Below are 23721 nucleotides of genomic sequence, written 5' to 3' on the forward strand. Positions count from 1 at the left end.
CCTAGGGGTGAAACAGGAATAAAGACACAAACTTACTAGAGAATGGACTTGAGGCTATGGGGAGGGGGAAGGGTAAATGGTGACAAAGCGAGAAAGAGGCATGGACATATATACACTACCAAACGTAAGGTAGATAGCTAGTGGGAAGCAGCCGCATAGCACAGGGAGATCAGCTCGGTGCTTTGTGACCGCCTGGAGGGGTGGGATAGGGAGGGTGGGAGGGAGGGAGACGCAAGCGGGAAGAGATATGGGAACATATGTATATATATAACTGATTCATTTTGTTGTGAAGCTGAAACTAACATACCATTGTAAAGCAATTATACTCCAATAAAGATGTTAAAAAAAAAAAAAAGTAAAAGATGAGTTTTAGAAGCTGGTAAGAGAACTGTTATAAACAGGCCTTTATAACCCAGGGTCTAAAACTTACTGTGAAATTAAATGCCGATTTTACCAAATGACTAAAGGGGAAAAATCCGTATTGGGGCAATTGCAGGCCTTTTATGCTACTGACCTACATACTTCCTTGAGGCTGAGGTCAGAAGCAGTATGTTTGCATGGCTCCTCAAGCCAGACAGATACAAAAAAAAAAAAAAAAAAAAAAAAATCAGGAAAAGAGAGGAAATAAAATAGGGATTAAAAATAAAATAGAAAAAAATTAATAAAACCAAGAGCTGGTTCTTTGAAAGGGTAAACAAGAATGACAAACCTTGGGAATTCCCCAGTGGTCCAGTAGTTAGGACTCCACACTTTCACTGCCGAGGGCATGGGTTCAATCCCTGGTCAGGGAACTAAGATTCCATAAGCTGTGTGGCACAGCCAAGAAAAAGAAAAGGAAAAAAAAAAACCCAAAACACGGAAAAACCCCAGATAAACAAAATAAGAAATGAAAGAGAAGAAATCAAAATTGATACCACAGAAATAACAAAAAACCATAAGAGAATACTATGAATAATTATATGGCAACAAATTCAACAACCTAGAAGAAATGGACAACTTTCTAGAAACATACAGGCTACCAAAACTGAATCAAGAAGAAATATATAACTTGACCAGACCAATCACTAGAAATGAAATAGAATCTGTAATCAAAAAACTCCCTATAAAGAAAAGTCCAGGACCATGTGGCTTCACTGGGGAATTCTATCAAACATACCAAGAAGAACTTATACCGATCCTTCTCAAACTCTTCCAAAAGACTGAAGAGGCAGGAACACTCCCAAAGAGATTCTATGAAGAAACCATCACCCTGATCCCAAAACCAGTCAAAGACACTACCAAAAAAGAAACTTATAGGCCAATATCATTGATGAATATAGATACAAAAATTCTCAACAAAATATTAGCAAACCAAATCCAACAACACATAAAAAAAGACATATACCACAACGAAGTTGGATTTACCCCAGGGTCAAAAGGATGGTTCAACATACACAAACCAATCAATGTGATACACCACATCAACAAAAGAAACGACAGATGCTCAGTCCCCTTCTGCCACTTGGAATCATATGTTGAAGAGAGTAGAGCCACAAGATGGAGAAGCCCTGAATGTTGCTTGAAGGAGCACCACCCACAGGTTAGAAACACCCATTTTGGCTTTTACATGAGCAAGAAATAAACTTACGGTGTTGGAGAAAGAAAAACAAACACACAAAAACAAAAGAAAGGACAAAAACCACGTGACCATCTCAACAGACGGATTTGATAAAATTCAACATCCACTGATGATAAAAACCCTTACAAAAATGGATATACAGGGAACATATCTCAACATAATAAAAGCTATTTAAGACAAACCCACAGCCAATTAAAAAAAAAAGAAAAGACAACCCTCAGGATGGGAGAAAATATTTGGAAAAGAAGCAACTGACGAGGGGTTAATCTCCAAAATATACAAACAGCTCATGCTGATCAAAAAAAAAAAAAAACACAATCAAAAAACAGAGGAAGATCTAAATAGACATTTCTCCAAAGAAGACATACAGATGGCTAAAAAGCACATGAAAAAATGCTCAACATTACTAATTATTAGAGAAATGCAAATCAAAACCAAAATGAGGTATCACCTCACACTGGTCAGAATGGCCATCATCAAAAAATCTAGGAACAATAAATGCTAGAGAGAGTGTGGAGAAAAAGGAACCCTCCTACACTGTTGGTGGGAATGTAAATTGGTACAGCCACTATGGATAACAGTATGGAAGTTCCTTAAAAAACTAAAAATAGGGCTACCATATGACCCAGCAATCCCACTCCTGGGCATATATCCGGAGAATGCTATAATTCGAAAGGATGCATGCACCCCGATGTTCACTGCAGCACTATTTACAATAGCCAGGCCATGAAGCAACCTAAATGCCCATCTAATTCTTTATCAGTCAAATTTCAGAAAGGAAAAGAGAGAGCATGTCAGATAATTGAATAGGTGAAATGTAATATGGGGAACTCGTCCTAAAATGTTAAGATGTTAAAGATGTCCTAAAATGTTAAGATGTTAAAGATGTCCTAAAATGTTAAAAGCCTAACAGTAAATAGTGCGTCAATTTGGAGATTAGCAATTCATAGTAGGAAATCACCATAATCTTTTGGGTAAAGGAACAAAGTTTATCACTAGAATTCAAGAGCAGAAACTGCATCTACAGCAAATACTGCTTAGTGGGAGCTGGCCTTCTTGAAGGAGACACAACAACTTGTAGAGAAACACCAGAAGCAGAGAGGTCTGGAAGACATTTCATGGCTTCTTCCTTCTTCCCACCACTCATTCTTCCTTAGGAACTCCCAATTTGTAATGTATTCAAAAATCAATTTTGATGGGAAAGACAGTGCTCTTAACCTGGAAGTGGGATCTTGAAGTTCAAAGTCTTTAGTAGTCCTGAGTTTCTGTAGTCTTCCGTTAAGTTTTCCCAGTGGATTGGAAGTAGTAGAGGTGCTCTAATAAATACCTTGGGGTTAAGATATAATCCTTCTTGTCCCATTGTGTAGTAGCAGTCTTATTTCTCCTTGGTAATAGAATTATTCACAGGATTACTCTAGCCTTACAACATAATAGTTCATTCTTTTTATCCAGCTGGTTCTACAAGGGAAGTGCAAAATGGCAGTCTCAATTTCCAATTCAATGGAAACATAGTTGTGACCCTTGGTGAAAGCTTTCTTCCCTTGAGGACTAACAGCTCAAGGTTACAGGGATGAGTATCTAGAACACTTCAAGTGGGTTAATAGGTACCGCTGTAAAAAGAGATACTTCCAACCCTTGGTTCCGAGACCTCTGTGCCCTGCCTATGGAAGGAACAGCACCACACATTTCTCGACGATTCAAAGTATATATTGTATCCAATCAGACAGCACTCCAACTTTGCAGTTTTTTCTCTTAGCTGGCACTGTAACAATTTTCAGAACTTTATTCCATTATTCTATCAGGGTCCTGGACAATGAGATATTTGGTAAGCTAAATAAATGTTATGGACTTAAACCCTTGGCCACATTTCTTGTGCAGAAACAATATTTGTGTAGTGCCCTGTGATGGTAAATAAAGCATTCTATAAGTCTGTGAGTGATGATGCTGGCAGGAAAATGGAAGGCAGTGAAGACAATCTGTACCCAGAATAGGTGTTTTTCCAAAAGGACATATCACCACTCCCCAGAAAATGAGGTTTCAAAGTCAGCAAGCTGCCATCAGGTAGTTGGCTGGTCTTCCTAGGAAATAATGTTATTTTGGGGTGGGCCAGGTATTGACCTCTGCTTTTGGCAGGCTGCATACTCAACAGTGGTAGAAGAAAAACCAGCTTTAGTGAGTAGCTCATGCTGTGGATCCCATTCATAGTATCTTTTCTGCTGAGTATTATTTTGTATATTGTCCACTGAGCAACTACCAGGGTGACTGGGAATGAGGTTGACTCATGGGATATTCCTTATTGAGAACCCACTCAGCAATGGATATTGCTTTTTTTTTTCCCCCACTAAAATTTTTTTTCCAATTTTATTGAGAAATAATCGACATACGTCACTGTGTAAGTTTAAGGTGTACAGCATGATGGATTGATTTACATATATTGTGAAATGATTACCACAATAGGTTTAGTTAACATCCATTATCTCATTTAGATACAATAAGAAGAAAAGAAAAAAATTTCCCCTTGTGATGTGAACTCTTAGGATCTATTCTCTTAACAACTTTGCTATATATAATGCATCAGTGTTAACTACAGTGGTCACATTGTACATTACATCCATAGTACTTACTTATTTTCTACTTGGAAGTTTGTACCTTTTCACCACCATCCTCCAATTCCCCCTCCCCACAACCCTCTTTTTTGTTTTATGGTAACCACAAATCAGATGCCTTTTTCCATGAGTTATTTTTGTATTAGATTCCACGTGTAAGTGAAATCGTACAGTATTTGTCCTTTTCTGCTGACTTATTTCACTTAGCATAATGTCTTCAGGGTCCATCAATGTTGTCACAAATTGTAGGATTTTCTCATTTTTATGACTGAATAATATTCCATTGTGTGTGTGTGTACATATGTGTGTGTGTGTGTGTGTATATATATAACAATTTCTTTATCCATTCATCCATTCAAGGACACTTAGCTATTATAAGTAATGCTGCTATGAACATGGGGGTGCATATATCTTTTCCAGTTAGTGTTTTTTTTTTTCCTTTGGATATATTCCCAGAAGTGGAATTGCTGGATCATATGATAGTTCTATTTTTAATTTTTTCTGGACCTCCATACTGTTTTTGTAACGGATGCACCAATTTATAATTCCTTCCAACAGTGCACAAAGTCTCCCTTTAGTCTACATCTATGCCAGCATTGGTTATCTTTTATCTTTTTGATGTCTTTTTTGGTTATCTCTTGTCTTTTTGAGGATGGCCATTCTAACAGGCATAAGGTGATAACTCATTATGGTTCTAATTTGCATTTCCCTAATGACTAGTGAATTTGAGCATCTTTTCATGAACCTGTTGGTACAGTGAAAAATTATTTTAAAATAATTTTTGAATAAGTAATGAATCTAAGAACAATGTGATATATTCTGTTAGGCTAGCGAGTGCAATATTCTGCCTATTTTATATGGTTGTATAGAATTGGAGAATCATCACTGAGTTAGATAAGGTGACCTCTAAGTTTCTTTCCAACTATAATATCCTAGATTGATATAGAGTACATTTCCCTGCCACAAAAAAGTTTCACACTCACGTTGCAAAATTGTAAACTGGGACTCAGATCACTCTACATTTGCAAATTGTTGGAAGATCACCAGTCCTGGGCTTCACTCCTAGTAGTTAGGGGTCACTCTTTCATGCTTAATTTCACCCTTGTGACTTTCAGAACTTTGTGAAAACAAGGCTGAGGGCAATATGAGGCAATTAGCTCACAAGAATGGAGGGTTCCTTTCAATGACATATTTGTTTTCAGTTTTAATCTTTATATTGCTGTAAAACATGCACACATTTACTCTTTTAATTGGTCGGTGATCTGATTATCACAATTAAGTATGAGGTGTTCTGTTCCTTTTAACTTTTAAAATATGTTATTCACAACTTTCTAATTAAAAGTACCAATTCACGTCGGATGTGAAGGACAAGAACCACTATAATGATCCATGAATTTTTTACTCCTATTTGTGCAGTTAATTTATTTCATGGAAATCATGGATTTTTCAGTTCACTGTCCATTTACACTCAGGGTAAAAGCATAAAGGTCAGTAAAGAATACTTAATGACCAGAAAAGCTGCTAACTAAGGGAATACAGAAAGTGTGAAACTGTACATTTTCATCTTTTCATTCTGCCTGGGAACATCTACATTTTGTTAAGTCTGATATTTAAAAAACATATCAAAGTTTGGCAAAATGTTCAAATATCCCAGTATGTGAAACGTGACAGGCTCTCAAATAGATTTTTTCCTAGCACCTTTTTTTAGGTATGAGGAAACACATAATTCCCGAGAATCAGCCAAGACAGTACAATGTTGGATGATAGAGAGTTGAATATATAAAGTTCAGCATTTTCCCAAGTGGGTTTAAACAGGCTTCCCTTAGGAACAGTTTCTGCCATGGAGTATTTATTACCTTGAATAATGTGACAGAAAGAAATGGAATAAGGAAATGATTTTTACTAAATAAAAGCAGCCATCAGCTCTCAAAAGATAAACTATCCATATTTTAAGAAGAATACAGTTCACTAGAAAATTTTGGTGTCCTTTTTTTTTTTTTTTTTTTTTGCGGTATGCGGGCCTCTCACTGTTGTGGCCTCTCCCCGTTGCTGAGCACAGGCTCCGGACGCGCAGGCTCAGCGGCCATGGCTCACGGGCCCAGCCGCTCCGCGGCATATGGGATCTTTCCCGGACTGGGGCACAAACCCGTGTCCCCTGCATCGGCAGGCGGACTCTCAACCACTGTGCCACCAGGGAAGCCCATTGGTGTCTTAATGACAATTTGGAGAAGCAGTTTTTATTTGCACTGTGCAAAGCAAGCACGCACATTCAGTTTTACAGCTCAAGTCTCCAAATCTAGATGTCTAAAAATTGTCAAGATCTTCAAAATGGTCTTCCTTTTGTTAGTTCTGCCCAAACTAGAAGGGAGGCCAAACTCCCCAAGCACAGGTTCAAAGTGCAGACAGGAATAGTAAATAAGAGTGGCTCTTAGAGAAACCAAGGCAGAAATGAAAGCTCTCTGAGACCCAGGGAACCTGTAGGAGCTGTCATGATTCACTGTGCTCTTATAAAACAGGAAGTCTAAATCACTGTTGTTGAGCTTCCAGAAAAATCAGCTGCTGGCTTTTTTCTTGGGAGGGGGCATTGGTTTTATCCTAACGCTTAAATCTGTAAGTAGGTGAAGATTACCATTCCATAGAGGCACATAACAAAGGAGCTATTTTTTTAGAAGCTAAAGTAGAAAAGGAGACTCCTTGCTGAAAATTGTTTCCCTGTCTCTAACCCATTTTTTTAGAAGCTAAAGTAGAAAAGGAGAATCCTTGCTGAAAATTGTTTCCCTGTCTCTAACCCAATTTTTTTTTTTTCCTAATGGAAATTATGGTCTCTTTTTGGGCCCAAAGTAGAGTTATTAGATTTGTTTCTCAGTGAAAAATTGAAATCTTGTTGGAGGAGGTAGAAAGCAAATATAGATGCAAAATAAAATTAAGGAAATGAATACCAATATATTTAAGTGCTTCTCTCTGAAAATCATTTGCTTGTTTAAAATGTCAAATATTTATGCCCTAAATTCATTCTTAGGATATTAAAGTCTCTTTTACTTTAAGACAACTGTTTTCTTATTGTTAAAATAATAAATAAAAATAATAATAATAAAAAGAATTACCACCGAGTTAGATTAGGTGACCTTTAAGGTTCTTTCCAACTGTAAAATCCCAAGTTGATGTATAGAATGTCTTTTATATAATATTATATATGTATTAGAAATAATGTTAAATATGTATTAGGCAAACAATATTATATAAACTATGTTATCACTTGGCAAACTCATGTAGTTTACTTTCATTATCAAATTGCTCACTTGTACTAAGCATCAGGAGAACTGTAATTTGTGATCCAGAATCTCTGTGGTTGATTTTGAAGGCATACAGCCTTGATTGTAAAATCAATGTTTAAGGAGGGGGGCTCTGTACTATACAGATGTCACTGCTTTTATGGCCTCTGAATGTATTCTATTGCTTGTATAAATGGAATGTTTGAAGGCAACAAGAGATAATGTATTAGAAGCCATGTAAATCAGCATATAAGTATCAATTTCCAATGTGATTTCAGAGTATTGCTGTGAAATTCTATGTGATATCTCATAAGAGGTGTTTGTGGAAGTCAACATTCACATAATAAATAATTCAGGAATGCTAAAAATTATTATGCACTTAGACAAATAACCTGTAAAATTCCCAACACCAGAGAAAGCAATAGTAATCAATGTCACTTATGACGTCATCTCCCTCACGGAGATATTCACTGCTTCACGGTTCACTGAATAAACTCTTTGGGGTTTAGCTTCATTAACATAAGTTGTCATAAGAACACTTAACTCAACCTAAATTGGAAAAATGGAAATGCTCAAATTAAACTCATATTTAACATATTAAACTTCTAGACGACACTCCCTTGACAGTGAATATAATTCACATGTATTATATTTTTTATGTTTAGTAGCTCTTTCAGTTATCTGTTCCAAACACTTGAAAATGAATTGTTTACTTTTGCTCCTGCAATTTAAATAATGCAGTGAAGAGTAAACCTTATGTTTTTCTGAGAGTCTCAGTAAAATGCAATTTCATTTATTGGTCAAGAGGCTCATAAGAATGCTCCATCCAAAAAGCTTCATTTTACTGAGAAAGAAAAATAGATTAGATAACTTAACATTATTTTTTCAAATTTAATGTCTATTTTCACAAGGTAAATGATCCAAAACACATCTCCCTATTTTGAAAAGCACAATTTTAATTTCAATCATGTGTGATTCTGACTCTGTGAGCTTCAGCCTTCATCTACTACTTTGAGTCTTGGGCACGAGTCACCTGCTGTTTAGGGTAGCGCTGTCTCCCAGTAGCATGAGCTCCTGATACTGCGGCAGTCTTCTTCATATTTGCCATTTTTACTTCATACTTTTTCCTTATTTTTTGATTCAGCTTGCATCATCCTCTTTGGCAGAGTCAGTAGGAAATTCCTTTGATTCCAGGTACAGTGTTAGTCACTAAAGGAACTATTTTCAAAGGGAAACTCCTTATCTCCATGGGGCTATAACAGACACCCTGAGCAAATTTTTTCTCAGATCAATAAACCTGTACATCCCATCATCTTTAGGTCCCTATACAGTTATGGCTAGGACAGTGAAAACCATGAGAAAAAAATTGAAACCTATATAGTTTAAGTAATCTCTCTGTTGTTATACACATAACAGAGAGATTATGTGTTATAATAGTAACAGTGTGTTACTATAATAACAGTGTGTTATACGCTGTCTTTCTATATATAATAGCCATGGTCCATACCTATTTGTCTAGGGTATAAATTTCCTAATAGCACGATGCTGTCATTTCAGTAGGTAGTCCTCATGATGCTATTTTTGTGAAATAGATATAGTGAGATATTATTTGTATCTCTTATATTAAAAAAATTCACTCCATATAGTCCCATCTTTATTATTAATAGCTTATGACAATGATATATTTATCAAAAAATGTTAATATTAAAGATTAGAGAACAAGAAAATAACCCTTTCATTTGGTTTATTAAAGGATAACAATATTCTTGAGTCATAAGATATTGGGACAATAAAACATCAATGCTAAATGTCAAATTATTAATGTGTCCAAATTAGGAAAGAATAATAAGAATGTACATGAATGATGATTCTATTCATGCTTTTGTTATTGATGTAAACCACTTGTTTTCATTAAAATGCACCAGTTTGATCAAGGTCATTATTAGCTCTAAAAATGAAAAAGCATTTGATCTATACAGGTGTTTTAGAATTTCATAGCCTTGCATTTCACAGAAGAAATCTTCTTTAGTCATTACTTCCATACTCTGACCTCTGTAATTAACACAGAAGTTATACTCTCGCAAAGATTTTTCTTTAAAAACAGACATGTAGGGCTTCCCTGGTGTCGCAGTGGTTGAAAGTCCGCCTGCTGATGCAGGGGACACGGGTTCGTGCCCCTGTCCGGGAAGATCCCACATGCCGCGGAGCGGCTGGGCGCGTGAGCCATGGCCGCTGAGCCTGCGCGTCTGGAGCCTGTGCTCCGCAACGGGAGAAGCCACAACAGTGAGAGGCCCGCGTACCGCAAAAAACAAAAAACAAAAAACAAAAAAAACCCCACTAACATAACTAACACAATTTGAAAGCGTTTCTTAATGCACCAACCGACAGTTTTAATTCATATTCATTGGTTACATAGAGTACTATAATGACATAAGGTTAAATAGTCTGTGTAGGTTATTTCAATAATGTGCATTTTTCCAGGGAAAAATTTAGGCAAACTGGCTAATTCATTTGTGTTATTTTGTGTGTATCATGTTGTCCTCTATTCTGCATCTTTAAATGGGTGATTGATAAACAAAGAGCAAGCTCAGTCACAACTGCAACAGAGGTAAGCTTTATGAATTCACACCATACTTGTGAGTTGGAAGGCTTAAAGCCCTTTCACCCCTCTTACAGACCGTTGAGAATAAAGTAATCATTCCTGGAATTTGGGAGGCTATTGATTGAAAGCTCTGTGGTATCTCCCCAGGTACACAGAGGCTGAAAAGACACAGAGAATGGGCTTGGGCTTTATTTATTTGCTTTGCAAAGTGACTCAGACAAAAGGATTGGGGGAGGGGCTATTGTTTCCCTCATTTAGGCTGATAGAGATTTTTAATTTTTACTATTTTAATTTTTAGATTTTCAAGAAATGAGGTTTTAGAGAGTACTGATCTCTATAAAGGTAAAATGGGGTTATTTTCTTATGGGTATTGAAACAACCTGCTAATTCAAGTACATGTGATATGGTTATCCCTCTTTGATTAAAAAAAAAAATCTTCCTTACCCCCAAACAGAATAGTTGATTCATTATTTGATGCAATCCTTTGATGCTGCAAAAATGCTGTCTCAAAAACCATTTAGAGTGAAAATCAGTGAACAGCTATGGTTTCAAATATGGAGACTCCAAAGTGTTTCTTATAAGTTGTTACCATATTTTTTAAAATAAATTTGTATTTTTAAAAAATAAATTTTAATAAATGGACTAATTTCCTTTGATTAACTTCAGGTTAAGAAATTCAAATAAACATTCTTTGATGTGGCTACTAAGCAGGTAATATAGCAAAGTGATAAAAATAGCACCAGTGAGAAGTAGTAAAAGGGGACACCTAATAGTACAATACTATTAAAAGAACAGAATTTTCTAAGCATCCAATCAGACATATAATTAAACTATTTTAAATTTGTTCTCACTTAAGAATACTTAAAAATTCTGATAAAAGCCGAAATACAGATGAATCTCTTTGATATATAACACTGTAGATAAAACTTTGCTGCTACAGTATAGACATTTTCTATGTAATACAAATACTTAAAACTAATAATTAGATTCTACACTTTAGGCTCTCAGCATCAGATAAGACATTGAAGCAGTTGCCAATTCAATACTATTTGTGGTGAAATTTGGAATGTTTAATGCCTCAAACTTAATCCTGTTGAAAATATAATCTAATATCCTAAGAAAGTGAATAAAATCTTCAAAAGTGGGTTTAAGTGCTCAACAAATGTTTGTTGAGTTGTTTGCCAAACTAGAACGAACCAAACATTGGTACAAATTCCTTTAGCTTCTTATGGAAAGACTGACTGATTTTTAGGTATAGGACATACACATGTTGTTTACTTTCAATTTGTGAATTTCCAAAGCAATAAAAGCAGAAAAAAAAATTCAAGGAGGCATATCCTGTGCATCTCCCTCCTCCACACATAATTTGTAGGTGGTGATGTGGCTGCACTGATAAAATGCTGGGTGTGTAATAGGTGAAAATGAAGGCCTGGCTTTCATACAAGCTTAGATTGGCTATATTTTCACAAATCAATTATTTTTCTCATTGAAAGATAATACATTTTGGTAATGCTTGGAGAAGTTAGATGCTAGAGAGGTCACTGCAGGGGGTGAAGGAAAGCGATAGCAGTTGTCAGAACTGCAATTATTCCTAGGTGAACTTGGTTTGATAGAAGGAGTAGCAGTCTTGCTGGGCTTGAATTGCTTTTCTATTCCACTATGCTTATCAGTAATTAGAAGAAAGTGTTGGAGGAAATCAAGGGTTGGGGAGAGAGTTCCCTGGGGCTGTCTTTCTATGACAATAAAATATCCGAGTCAAAAATCATCAGGCAGTTTTTTCTACAGGGTGCCAAATAACCTATTTCACGGTTATTTGAAAAACCAAAAATTGATTGTTCATGAATGCTTAATGTGAACCTATGCACATCCATAAGTCAATTGGAGAAACAATTATTTAATCAAAAATTAGGCATCTTAAACAAAAATCTGTAACATATAATCAGTTAGTAACTAAGTTAGTAATTAAGCACTTCTGGAAAATTATTTCTTTTATTGTTTGTGTATACTGGTACAGAACAGTCTAGATATAGATCAGATCTTCTCATCTGTAGCTAGTTAAGAAAAATCACCTAAGAAAATTGCAATTAATTATAAATAGAAAGCAGCAGGAGAGGTTTGCTCAATCCCTGGACAACCATAGCCTTGCTTCAGGACTGTTATGAAGATTATTTTTCTTCTTCTTTTTTTTTAATACTAAGTCATTTTTCATACATAAAAATACCCGACTTCCTGGTCATACTTCTATATATCCTATTTTCTCACTAGCTTTCATCCCACTGCATCTATTCTTTAAACCCATCGTGAATCACAGAGCATCATTTCTCAACTTTTCTCTATTATCATCCACATCTCTTATCAGTCCTTCTTCTCCAGTGTAGACACTATAGTATATTCCATCACAACAGCTACTACTTGCCTGTTATATTCTAAACATTACTGCCCCAGCGTGTCATTCCATCCAGTCAACACTGCAGAACCATAACTCAGATGAGTCCAATAACCTCTTCTCCATATTCCGGATAGTGAGTATTTGCTGATAGAGAAAACTTTGTAATCATATGGAGAGTTGTTGTTATAATTTTATGTTCTCTAATTTCGATCAGCTTCTCAACTACACACAGAAATTCACCTTCCTTTTCTTAAGTAGCTTCTTCTTCAAGATTCTCTTTCAGATCCTAATTTTTTATACTACTTATCTCTCCAACTTTCTCATTATTCTTTATGGATGTCCTCAACTCTTACATCTTATATATATAAAAGGAGATCTTCTTCAGCTTCCTGTGGCATCTTAGAACAAAGCAACATCAATGCCCTTCCTTTCCTTTCTTTTTTAAAAATTTTAATTTTATTTTTAAAAAATTTTCATTGAAGTATAGTTGATTTACAAAAGGACAAATGAACTTATCTATAAAACATAGAGCTACAGGTGTAAAACACAAATTTATGGTTACCGGGGGGAAGGGGGGAAAGGGACAAATTTGGAGATTGGGATTGACATATACACACTACTTTATATAAAATAGATAACTAATAAGGACCTACTGTATAGCACAAGGAACTCTACTCAATACTCTGTAATGGCCTATATGGGAAAGGAATCTAAAAAAGAGTGGATATATGTATATGTATAACTGATTCACTTTGCTGTACATCTGAAACTAACATCTTTTCCTTTCTCATAGAAGAGATGTCTCATCTTTGGTAATCCCTTCCATTAGCACTAAGACACCTTCGAATAAACAGTATGAGATATCATGACTGACATCAATGACAGACATGACAGACTTTACAATCCTCAACAACCCACAGTAGACGGTTGACTTCCTTCTCCCCTTCACATAAAAACCTTTGAAAGAGGTGTGAACACTCTTTTTCTCCATTTCTTCACCATCCATTCTTTTGTTAAACTACTGTGAAATGGCTCCCACTGCCTATATTTCACTGGAATTACTCTTTCCAAGGTCACCAGTGGACTACTAACTGATAAATTGAAATGACCGTTTTGAATTTTCTTTCTTGAGCTTTCTGCACCATTTTACTCTGTGGAACCCTCCCCACTTCGTGTAATGCTTTCTTCCCTGGGATTCAGTTGTGCCACTTTCTACTATCTTCTTCCTACTTCTCTGTTTACTTCTTAATATTTTTCTTTTATTTTTTATTTATTTTTTAATAGATCTTTATTGGAGTATAATTGCTTCACAATAATGTGTTAGTTTCTCTTGTACACCAAAGTGAATCAGCAATATGCATACACATGTCCCCATATCCCCTCCCTCTTGAGCCTCCCTCCCACCCTCCCTATCCCACCTCTCTTGGTCATCGCAAAGCACTGAGCTGATCTCCCTGTGCTATGCTGCTGCTTCCTACTAGCTAACTATTTTACATTCGGTAGTGTATATATGTCGATGCTATTCTCACTCTGCCCCAGCTTCCCCCTCCCACTCCATGTCCTCAAGTCCATTCTCTGTGTCTATATCTTTATTCCTACCTTGCCACTAGGTTCATCAGAACCAATTTTTTTTTTTTTTAGATTCCATATATATATGTTAGCATACAGTATTTGTTTTTCTCTTTCTGACTAACTTCACCCTGTATGACAGACTCTAGGTCCATCCACCTCACTACAAATAACTCAATTTCATTTCTTTTTGTGGCTGAGTAATATTCCATTGTATATATGTGCCACATCTTCTTTATCCATTCATCTGTCGATGGACACTTAGGTTGCTTCCATGTCTGGCTACTGTAAATACAGCTGCAATGAACATTGTAGTACTATGTAGTACTACATAGTACATACTACATGTATATACATAGTACATACTACTATGTATGTACTACATGTGCTATGTATGTAGTACATACATAGTACATACATAGACATGTACTATGTAGTACATGTCTCTTTTTGAAGTATGGTTTTCTCAGGGTATATGCCTGTAGTTGAATTGCTGGGTCATATGGTAGTTCTATTTTTAGTTCTTTAAGGAACCTCCATACTGTTCTCCATAGTGGCTGTATCAATTTACATTCCCGCCAACAGTGCAAGAGGGTTCCCTTTTCACCACACCCTTCCAGCATTTATTGTTTCTAGATTTTTTGATAATGGCCATTCTGACCAGTGTGAGGTGATACCTCATTGTAGTTCTGATTTGCATTTCTCTAATAATTAGTCATGTTGAGCATCTTTTCATGTGCCTCTTTGTCGTCTGTATGTCTTCCTTGGTGAAATGTCTATTTAGGTCTTCTGCCCATTTTTTAATTGGATTGTTTGTTTTTTTGATATTGAGCTCCATGAGCTGTTTGTATATTTTGGAGATTAATCCTTTGTCCGTTGTTTCATTTGCAAATATTTTCTCCCATTCTGAGGGTTGTCTTTTCGTCTTCTTTATGGTTTCCTTTGCTGTGCAAAAGCTTTTAAGTTTAATTAAGTCCCATTTGTTTATTTTTGTTTTTATTTCCATTACTCTAGGAGGTGGGTCAGGGCTATGAATTTTATAGGTTTCCATATCATTTTCATTCTTTTGTGGTCGCACATTTACCCACAAGTTTAGGAGTCCATGGAACCTGGGGCACTTGCCCAAACAGAATACTCACCATCACAGAATGCATGCTTATCTTTTTAGACCACACAGTAGGGACCTGGAACTCCAGAACTCTCTGCCTCAATAGCTCCAAGAATTCTTCTGAGGCCTTCCCAGGCCACAAGATATTGTCTTCACTTTTTTTTTTTTTTTTTTGGCCATACCGTGCAGCATGCAGGATCTTAGTTCCTCGACTGGGGATTGAACCCATGCCCACCACAGCGGAAGCATGGAGTCTTAACCACTGAACTGCCAGGGAAGTCACAATAGTGTCTTCACTTCTACGCCTGAGAATTGGTCAGGAAGCAGCTGATGATGGAGTGTGTGGACCAGCTTGAACGTGTGATATGGCTGTTCATATAGGTACTGATGAAGCCAGTCATGGTGAAGAAAGAAGCCAGTGGTAGAGAGAGAATGGGAGTGGGCTCATGACCATGGACCAAGTCTCCTATATTTTTATGGTTCAAAGTTCAAAAATCCACAAATTCTTTGATATTTCTCCATTCAAAAGGTAGAGCCTAATTCTCCTTTCCTTCTAAGTGGCTTGGATTTAGTGACTCACTTTTAAGCAGTAGAATGTGGTAGAAGTGATGTTGTGGCTTCTAAGATCAATATGTAAAATACACTGTAGCTTCATCCTAGTTCCTTTTCTTGGATCATTTGCTCTGGGAGAAGCCAGCTGCCATGTTGTAAGAACACTGAAGTAGCCCTAAGGAGACACCTTTATGGCAAGGAACTGAATACTCTTTCTAAAAATCAGCAAGGAATTGAGGTTTTCTGCTAACAGCCATGAGAATGAGCCATTTTGAAAGTGGCCATTGAGAGATGAATGTATAAAGAAGATGTGGTACATATACAATGGAATATTACTCAGCCATTAAAAAGAATGAAATAATGCCATTTGCAGCAACACAGATGGACCAAGAGATTATCATACTAAATGAAATAAGCCAGAGAGAAAGACAAATATCAGATGATATTGCTTATATGTGGAATCTAAAAAAAAATGAAATGATACCAATGAACTTATATACAAAATGGAAATAGACACACAGACATAGAAAACAGACTTATGGTTAACAAAGGGGAAGTGGGGGAGAGGGATAAATTAGGAGTTTGGGATTAACATATACACATTACTATATATAAAACAGATAACCAACAAAGACCTACTGTATAGCACAGGGAACAATACTTAGTATTTTGTAATAACCTATAAGGGAAAAGAATCTAAAAAAGAATATATATATCTATCTATATATATATGAAACCAAATCACTGTGCTGTACACCTAAAACTAACACAACACTGTAAATCAACTATACTTCAGTAAAAAAACAAAACAAAAAAACAACTGGTGGTCAAGACAATGAGAGGAAACTAATATATTACTGATGGTGGGAGTATAAACTCTTAGAACTCTTCATAAGTGATGTGGCAATAAGAATCAGAAGCCTTTTTTAAAAAAAAAAAGTGGATCCTGTAGCCCCACTCAAGCTTTCAGATGACTGCAGCTCAGACTGACACCTTGAATACAACCTCATGAGACACCCCTGAGTCAGAACTACACAACTAAACTGCTTTTGAAACTCTTATTCATACTGTGATATAATAAAGAGTTGTTTTTTATGTTGTGAAATTTGGAGGTAATTTGTTATGAAAGCAAAAGATAATTGATACATGAAACCACTGATTCTAAAATTTTTAATCTCAAACTGACCTTTTAGATTTTTATCATGGGTAGGATGATGGACCATATTTTATTTAACAGCTTATTAGGTTGATTTTCAGTTCTTAATATTTGGCATATTTAGATACATGGACCGATGCATGCATTTGTACTCTTGTCCTTTAACGATGGGCCTAAACTTCCCCACATTCCTGGGTTGCACATGCAGAGGCACTAAGCAGGTCCTGTGAAGTGTTATGCTTCAACTGCAACAGGGAAGCCCTGTGGTGTGAGGCTAGAAGCACTCAGTGAAGGCTTGAAACTGGACATGTCTGTATATCCCTGCATAAAGTTGTTGTTCTAAACCCGTGCCGAGTTGGTCTCTGGAGTAGCAGTTGGGATAGAAACAAAATGGCTAGGGGTCCCAGAGACAGGTCTGTCTAAATGGATCTGCAGTGATGCCTAAGAAATGCATGATACAAAACCCTTTACTGGTTCCTATTACTCTCTGTATAAAGTTTTGTTTTGTTTTGTTTTTCCGATACACGGGCCTCTCACTGTTGTGGCCTCTCCTGTTGCGGAGCACAGGCTCCGGACGCGCAGGCTCAGCGGCCATGGCTCACAGGCCCAGCCGCTCCGCGGCACGCGGGATCTTCCCAGACCGGGGCACGAACCCGTGTCCCCCGCATCGGCAGGCGGACTCTCAACCACTGTGCCACCAGGGAAGACCCCGTATAAAGTTTTAACCCTTTTAAGATCTGGGTCCCTCTTAACTGTCTAACTTCATCTAATGGCGCTTTTATCATCAAGCTCTAGGTGCCAGCTAGACTGAGCTACTTGTGATTCTTCAAATGGCCACACTCTTTATTCCTTCCACACCTTCGAGTATGCCCTTCCACGTTTCAGAGATACTCTTTACTCCTCCACACTCCTATCCATAAACCCTCTCAGAAGGCCTCTGTGATCAATTCATAACTCTTTTTGGTGCTCCCACTCATTCTATAGGACACTGCACTTACTGTTATTATCACATTATAGTGTAACTACAGGGTTATTTATCTGTATTTATAGTCAAAGAACTATAAACCCTTTGAGGATAGGAGTGAAGTCATTAATTTTTGAGTTTCCTGTGACATATATAACACTTGGTACACGCCAGGATCAAACGATATTTAGAATATAAACTTTGAGCATGTCAATAAAATGATTCTATAGAAGGATCCAGATTATTAAAACTCTGGGAAAAAGAACTGCATTTTGTTAAAAAAAATAATACTTTGTAAAAAGCAATATACAATAAAAACAGTAATGACCCAATGCATTATTAGTGTACAGTCCTGTTTTAAAAAGGACATCATTCAGAGGTACTAGAGATACTATAAAGTATAATGTAGCAATTACTATCTTAACTATAATACATGGTGTAAATCAATGGTGGTAATAAATCTTGTCTAAATGACCAGAACATGAACTAAAGCTCCCTTTGTAGCACATATCTCTCTTTAGTTGATTTCACTCCCTTTAGGCTTGTGGTTTGTAAATAGAGGCTTTTAATGACAGGAAAACCAGGGATTATTTTATTTCAGTCTCCCAAATATGATCTCCCCAGGAAAGCACACAGTCTAGAAGTAAATACCTAGAGGCTTCCAAATGTATTTGCAATGTAAAGCAAGAGACTATTGGAGTGATAATCCCATAAAACAAAATTAGTTTTTCATCTTTGGTATAGATATTTTTAAATATCTCAAAGTAATCAAACAGTAAATCCTAATCTTGGTTTTGTGATTCCTGAGATGCCTAAAAGAAACTGCAAATATTCAAAACAAATATGTTCAGTTCTCTGAGAATTTGTAATCGGCTTTGCAAATGGTTGATCTTGGAGAAGGGGATGATTTAACAAGCAAACAATGATGGAGCTCAACTCCAAAAAATTTAGGAAGTGTTGATATAAAACATGATTGTTGCCCTCATTGAGTTAAATATTGAAATCCAAAAGAAATATGATCTTCAGTTGCATCTTTCTTTGCTTAACCAAATAATTACACATCTCACCCTTTTATGAAGGTATTCCAAGTAAACTTCATCAACTCTAAATTCAGTGATACTGTGAATTCTGTGATTCTATAATTCTATTCCCTTTTCTCTAGTGGCATTTCCAATGGACACATCACTTAATGTCCTCAATCTAGAAGAAAAAAGAAGCTGATGCCAAATGTTCATTTCAGTCGAGTTCCTTCTGTGATAGATACTACACTGGACACTGGAATCCATCCCTTTTGTGGTTCTGTAAGTATTGAAAATAGATTTAAATATAGGTGTCTGAATTATTATCAGCACCACATATCCTGTCTCTAATTTAATCCAAATTTTTATTTTCCTATTCCCTTACATATTGTCTTATTGTTTTCCTATTCCCTTATATATTTTTATGAAAAGTAAATTATTAGATTATTTTAACTTATTTCTTTTACTTTACTTTGGTGCACCTATTTTTGTTCATATTTTTCTTAAATTTATTAGTAACCCATTTCAGTGGAAATTTGATGGAAAATAGCTTTCACTTATTTGAATAAGAAATGGAGCAATGAAGAATTGCAGGTATAATAACATCTATGGATAGTCAGTTGTAGTGAAAATATTAAAACAATATGTAAACACTCAAGTCGTAACAAAGTTTAAGCTTAGATCCTCAGTAAACCACAGAAGTAGATGGAGCAGTGGAATCCAGTGATGTGACTAATTTAGTCTCTGTGGCATCCATAGGCTCATTTATTAAATGAATGTTTTAAATCTTTCTTGATTATCCAAAGTCAAGAATCTTTAAATAAATCTTTAATGCATCTTGCATCCTAGGAAGGGGAGGGAGGAAATCTTCAAATGCTGGCACAGACAGCCCTTAATGCTGTCATTCTTTGTAGTGGAGTGAATCACATTCTTTTATGCTCTCAGCATTCTTCCAATAAATAATCAATGTAAGTCACTCTCTCCCTGGGATGTAATTAAAAGCCTGCTACCAAAAGACAAGGTTGTTTTATGTACAGATATAGAAGTATATGTTCTCCAAGGAATAAACGATCCTCTTTCCTCCCTCTTCCAACCACAGTAAGAGGGTTCTAACCTGATTTTAAGTGCAGTAATATACCTGCTGTGAGAAAAGACATTTTGATGCATAGAACACTAGAGTTTTCCTATGTTGGCTTAAAACAGATGCAATTAATTTATCATTTCAATTACCTTGCCCCGAAGGCATGCATTTAACTGAAGTATCAGTGTAGTGTGGAGCTGGAAAATTGTAGTTTCTTGAAATCTCTATTGTATTCAAATGGTCAGTGTGAGCTCTTTAGAAAAATTAAGAAGACCAGACAGGCAATTTATCAGAACGTATTCTAAAAAGTATGTCGAGGTGAGGTGACTGCCCTCTTTTTCCCTGCCACTTCACTGCACTAGTAAGGGTGATTTTGTATGAGGCAGCACAGTTTCCTTTTAGGATGACAGGGTAGAAAATCGCTAGAGGACTTGGACTGCCAAAGTCCTCAAGATCTCTCCAACATGTCCAACAAAAACACAGATCAGTGAACCAAGAGATAAGAGACGGAAGCCTCCAACACAAAAAGACCATTGTGCAGTTCATGGTGGTATCTTAACAGGGCAGCACTGTTGTAGTGACTAATTAAAAAATATGTGTGATTATGTACTTCAGAACACACAATTTGAAAAAAAAAAGAACGTAAAAAGTTTTCAAATAAGTACTTTTGCAGTGTTCAGTCAGGCTTTGGTTGGTTCAGTCATGCTTTGTTTTAATAAAGCATTTGTTTTAATTTTTAATAAATTTTAAATTATTTAATAAATGTTCATTAAGTTTATTAAATTAAAATTGTTTTCCTATTCCCTTATTTATTTTTTTGAAAAATAAATTATTAGACTATTTAAACTTATTTCATTTATTTTACTTTGGTGTACATATTTTTGTTCATATTTTTCTTAAATTTATTAGTAATCCATTTCAGTGGAAATTTGATGGAAAATAGCTTTCACTTATTTGAATAACAAATGGAGCAACGATGAGCTGCAGGTATAATAACATCTACGAATGTTATTAGTAAATAAATGTTTTCTTAGTTTATTATTTCATAAATTTTTATTAATTTATTAGTTTTCCCTGAAATAACTCCAAAGGGAAAATATAAAAATAAGCGTCTGTCAGTGTACCTGGTCTCTCTTTGCCAAATATAAATGTTTAGGACCTGTCTTCCTCTGTTTCTCCCACCTCCTCAACTTCCTACAGTACCTAAGTTATATATGGCCAAGGTGTTTCTGTTCATATTTAACATATTTATATTCTTTTGTTAATTTCTGGTCTGGTTGAATTTTTCCCCACATGTTCTATTAATTTGCTCATTTCACTGTTACCTTAGTATTCTAAGATATTTATATTAGAAAGGATATTATAGGTCATTTACTCCTATAACTCCCTTGAGAAACGGAGTACCAAAAAGGAAGGATATTTCAAGATCACATATCTGTTAGAGGGGAATCTGAGACTAAACCCCAGGATTTCTTCTTTCTTGTAGTAGAAGAAGCACTGACTACCCGGACTCAGGACCCAAGTCTCTCTCTTCATCTCTCTATATCTCAGTTCTGCATTTATAAAATAGGGGTAGCAGCAGCTCTTTTGCACACTCACAAAAACATGCAGAGGGTGACGAGAGATGATAGATGTGACAGTATGGAGAAAGTGTATGTGGCGATTAGGTATTTGCAACATTTAAACAGAAAAGCAGATGAGATGAAGGCTGCCAGGAGAGTCTTGCTGGCTGTCCCCCAGGCTGCATCACTGAGCTGAGTCACCTTAGGGAATTTTCTGTGCTGGAAAGTCTGGTGATCTACTTAGAAACCTGATTTTACAAGTAAAATGTTTGAGAGTAGATCATTTTCTCATGGGTAAACTCACATTAATTAGCCTCTTGGTGGCAAAGTCGAAAATTTGTCATTTAGAAAGGTAACTCGTACTGACATCTAATGTGGAACACCTGTATTAGTAAAACTGGCATATTCTCCCTTGAGGCAGAACCACACAGGAAATGAAATTATAATCCATTGGTTTCCAAGCGGTCATGGAATCAAAGTAAAGGGAATCAGTTAAATAATTCAAATGTTCAGTGGTATCAGACATAGATAAACAGCCCTTTGGCTCCATTTCCATGAAATAACAAACAACAACACGAACGAACATTTATTAAGCACTTACTATGTGCCAGGCATTATGCTCAATGCTTTGTAAGAATTACCTCATGGAGTATTTACAACCCTCCTAGGCACAGACCATCCTTTTTATACCACTTTTGCGGAGAAGGAAGCAAGACTTAAGAAGGTTGGCTGTTTGTTACCTCTTCAATATTTCCCATGCCTCTCCTGATGTCCACTTCCATGAGTTCTTTGAAAACCTCAGGTGTGCTCCCACTATCAAGACTGTACTTGCCCTTCCCTTTGCCTGAGTGCTCTTCACCTAGAAGTCTTCACGGCTATTTCCCGTTCTTTCAAGTTTTTGACTGCAAAATCATTGTCTCACTGAAGTTTTTTCCTAGCTCAAATCTAAAATTTCCAATCAGCCATATACAGCATTTAGTATACCCCAAACCTACTTTACTTTTTTTCCTCAAGATACTTATTAGTAGCAAACATAGTATATAATTAACTAATTATCATTTCATTGTCTGTCTCTCCTATTAGGCTATACACTTTATGAGGATTTTTAGTTTTCCCACAATACTCTATCTCCAATATCCCCCTACCTGACTCGGTGAATGCTCAATAAATAAATATTAATTAAATGACTGAATGAAGCCACTGCCCAAGGTGCTGACTTGAATGGGGAATCCATCTAGACCATTAAATGTTATTTACTCAATCTTTAGCAACAGAGAGGACCAGCATTAGTGACGCTACTTCTGTGACCTTCCTTAGGCTATGAATACTTCCCTTACTGACTAATTTGCTGCCTAATTAATGCATTTTTTTTCTTGAACATTTTCAGTCTCTTATACTCTGGGAATCAGCCTTTAAGGGTACTGTTTTACAGGAAGTTCGATCATGAGAAGATAATTTAATGAAGGCAATTAACACAAAGAAAATCATTTAAAAGAGGAAGCAAATTTTCATAGCAAATTGTGAAAAATTACATTCTTAGACCTTAAAATTGATAATAAATTTATTTCATCTTTTATTTAACAAAATGTCTCATAATTGCCAGTATGTGTTCTTTTTTTAAAGAATAAATAAAAATCAATCCAGTGATACTTTCTGTAAAAAATATATCATGATACTCTGATATAATGATGTTCTTTGCTTTATTTGGACTTTCTCAGTTTGACTATAAGTAGATTCATTTTTATAAATGCATTTGTGAGTTTAAGTAATTTTCTCAAGGTCTTGTTTTAATTTCTTAATATCTTAATATTTCCCCTTTGAAATACTTTGTGTTAACATCCTGTTTTTGTTTTGCTTTTAACTTACCCAACTGCCAAACCTCATCTCTGATATCATGTTCAAAGATTTCATGAAATCCTTCATTTTATTTTCATTGTGTTACATTAACAGGTGTTATTATATATATAATATATAACAGGTGTTAGTCAGACTCCACCAGAGACTAAGTGATGGGGGTATAAGTGGGAAAAACAGGATAGCAGCAGAATTAAGGACAGAAGAATGTTTTAAGTATATTAGTAAAAAAATTGTGTTAAGATTTTAATTTCCCTATGCAATTTCAAAGTATGGGTAATTGGTTGATGAATATTCTAAAAAAAATACCATTCACTTTATGATTCCTGGTGAAGTTTTAAAGAGCACCTCAGAGGTGCTATTATGTGG

The sequence above is a fragment of the Leucopleurus acutus genome (genome assembly GCF_964270905.1).
Source record: "Leucopleurus acutus genome assembly, chromosome: 11".
In the NCBI taxonomy this organism is placed as follows: domain Eukaryota; kingdom Metazoa; phylum Chordata; class Mammalia; order Artiodactyla; family Delphinidae; genus Leucopleurus; species Leucopleurus acutus.